A 3,527-nucleotide genomic window follows, 5' to 3' on the forward strand; every position below is an offset into this window, starting at 1 on the left:
CTCTCTCTCTCTCTCTCTTTCTCCCTCCCTCTCTCTATCTATCTGTCTCTCTCTCTCTCTTTCTCTCTCTTTCTCTTTCTCTTTCTTATCTCTCTATCTTTCTCTTTCATATCTCTCTATCTTTCTCTTAACCAATCTCCCCCCCCCCACCACCACTCTCTATCTCCCTTTCTCCCTTCATCCCTCTCTCCCTCTCCCCCCCCTCTCTCCCTCACCCCTCTCTCACCCTCCCCCATCCCTCTCTCACCCTTGCCCAGCTCTCTCACTCTTTAAAAAGACACTCTCTCATCCTTTTGCATTTGTATTCCCTTTGTTGTTGTGATTATAATTTTTGTTGTTGGTGTTGTTGTAGTTGTTGTGGATATCATTATCGTTATGATTATTGTTGTTATCTTTATTATTGTTATTATCATTATTATTGTTGTTATTATTATTATTATTATTATTATTATTATTATTATTATTATCATTATCATTATTATCCTTGTTATTGTTGTTGTTGTTGTTATTATTATTATTATCATTATCCTTTCTATGATCATTATAATCAACATTATTATTATTATTATCATTATTATAAATATTAATATTTCTATTATTATTACTATCATTATCATTATTACTATTGTTAATACAGTTGTAATTATTATCTCTATCATTGCTACTATCATCATCATTATCATTTTCATCATCAATATCATTATTACCATTACTATCATCCATATCATTATCATCATCATCATTATTATCATCACTATTATTGTTGTTAATATTACTATTACCATTATCATCATTATCATTATTATCATTTTGGCGTTTGTTGGTTGTTTCGTTGTTCTAAATAGAATGAATAGATGAAAAAAGGACACCATTATTATTATCATTATTTCATTATTATATTTATTATTATTATTATTATTTTTTTTTTTTTTATAGAAGCACATTTTTTGTTTATTTTTTTCGGAAAAAAAAACAAAATTACAGACATACGAACAAAGAGAACATCAGATAAAACCGTGAAAGGACATACAATTACTTTCAGGACAAAGGAATAGATAAATATATCAACTAGATCGATTGTAAATTCAACCGCAAATAGATACAAAACTCTACGGAGTTTATCGCCATGAATAGCTGTCTCGGCGACAATGAACAGGAGAATCGGATATACTATTTCGTCCTCTTTTTCACGCCCCACGCCCACTTTTTGGAGCGGCACGCCCACTTTTTGAAGCTTCATGCCGCCCTTTTTCATACTCGACATATTCAAACCTCACGCCCACATTTTTGATGGGCCATGCCTACCTTTCGATGCCTCAGGTCCAATCCTTTTAATTAATACCTTACGCCCACCTTTATCACGATTCACGCCCATTTTGTTGACTCCTTACGCCCACCTTTTTTCACGCCTCACACTTATCTTTTTTCACGCCTCACGCCCACCCTTTTTCACGCCACACGCCTACCTATTTGGTGAACCACACTCACCCTTTTCACGCCTCACGCCCACAAGAAGAACTTTTGGGCGACTTCTCAACCAATTACGCGGAAGCACAGTCATTACCAACTCGAGAAATTCAAATAGAGAATAAGATTGTATTTCGACGGTCCGGAGAGAGAGAGAGAGGGAGAGAGAGAGAGAGAGAGAGAGAGAGAGAGAGAGAGAGAGAGAGAGAGAGAGAGAGAGAGAGAGAGAGAGAGAGAGAGAGAGAGAGAGAGAGAGAGAGATAAGAAAGAAAGAGGGAGAGAGACAAGCTAGAAGAGAGAGAGAGAGAGAGAGAGAGAGAGAGAGAGAGAGAGAGAGAGAGAGAGAGAGAGAGAGAGAGAGAGAGAGAGAGAGAGAGAGAGATAGATAGATAGATAGAGAGATAAGAAAGAAAGAGGGCGAGAGACAAGCAAGAAGAGAGAGAGAGAGAGAGAAGAGAGAGAGAGAGATAAAGAGAGAGAGAGAGAGAGAGAGAGAGAAAGAAAGAGAGAGAAGAGAAAGAGAGACAGCGAAAGTAAGAGAGCAAGAGAGGAAAACAGAGAGAGTCCCCGCGCATGCGCAGTCGGACCCAGGCAAGAGGCGGGCAAAGGACATCTCACACTCCGGTTCATGCGTCTTTTCCCCTCACTCTCCCTCCGGACTTGAAGCTGACAGGGGGGAAAGAGGTCCAGAGCCAGCTGCGACGCGGACATACACACTCGCGTTCCCTTCCCCTCTCGCTCTCTCTCTCTCTTTCTCTCTCGCTCCTCGGATTGTGTGCTGCGGGCGGTGAGGATAAACAGGGGCACCGGAGGAGGAAAAAAGGAAGAAAGAAGGTTGTTCTCACGGTGGGAGGAAACGAAACGGCCTTGCGTGGAGGTAGGTGTTTGTGGAGGAAAAGTTCTCTTTGGTGTGACGTCGATGGTGTGGGTGGTGTTGGAAATGAGGTGGATGGAGGTGGAGGAAGTGGATTTGTGTTGATGGTGGTGATGTCTCTTGTAGAATTTCGAGTGATGGAAAGTCTGTATATTTATTTTTTTCTTTTTTTTTAAAATTCAGAGTGATGATTCCGATCTGAATTTAGATCATGGCCACGATAAGGAAATAATTCGGGAATAATGCAACAGAGATAATTAAAAGGAGAGATCGAAGAGTAACATCAAAACAACTACATTCATCAGAAAACTTAAAAACGGGTTGTAGATCCGTAGAGTAAAGAAGAAAAACAAAATACAAACAAGCTATTTTCCTGAGTCCCTGTTGACCTGGATGACATCTTCCGGCAATTGTGTGACCCCATCTGACCTTCTCTGGCTTTTCGACCTGTTCCGAAGCGCGTAATTATCTCCGACTTCGGTTTCATAACTTTTTGTTTAATTGTTCTTTTTGGAAGATTTAAGATAAGAGGGAGTTTAGTTCGCGTTTTCACTTGTTATTGTATCTTATATCTTAAATATAGATATATATATATATACATACATATATATATATATATATATATATATATATATATATATATATATATATATATATATATATATATATAATCATTTTTAAAATGTATATATTCGTGCTTTTTTATTATCGTCATATTCATCAATTCAATTTCAATATCATATTTTTATTCGTGACGAAAGCCAAACCTGTTGCCTGACATTAATATCATATTAATTTAACATTATAATGCAAATTATCACGTGAAAATGCAAAATACCGAATATAATTTAATTATAGATAATCTAATGATAAGTACAATTATAATAATGATACTAATGATGATGATAATGAAGATGATATGACGATATAAAATTTGTGATGATTATGATGTTTAGATGATGATGATGGTTAATGATGATAATGATGATAAAGCTTGTAATGCTGATAATAATAATGTCTGTAACAATGGTAATGCTAGTGAAAATGATTAAGAAAATAGCGATAATGAGGATATGATAATGCTGATAATATCAATGATAAAGGTAATGATGATGTAAACCATATTGATAATGATAATAATGATAATAATGCTAATCATGGTTAAAACGATAGTAGTAATAATAAC

At 36.3% G+C, this 3,527-nt stretch overlaps 1 protein-coding gene across 1 annotated transcript in view; it reads left to right on the forward strand.

Annotated features, from left to right (window-relative positions):
* Positions 1-2,128: 2,128 nt before the first annotated feature.
* The window catches only part of LOC122255444 (glycine receptor subunit alpha-2), a gene marked incomplete in the record, with an annotated part of 47,515 nt that continues 46,116 nt past the window's right edge, over positions 2,129-3,527 (forward strand). The window contains 1 exon segment of the mRNA XM_086553674.1: positions 2,129-2,344.

The sequence above is a fragment of the Penaeus japonicus genome, unplaced genomic scaffold, assembly GCF_977035675.1.
Source record: "Penaeus japonicus unplaced genomic scaffold, GWHDUDI00000001_assembly GWHDUDI00000028, whole genome shotgun sequence".
Classification (NCBI taxonomy): domain Eukaryota; kingdom Metazoa; phylum Arthropoda; class Malacostraca; order Decapoda; family Penaeidae; genus Penaeus; species Penaeus japonicus.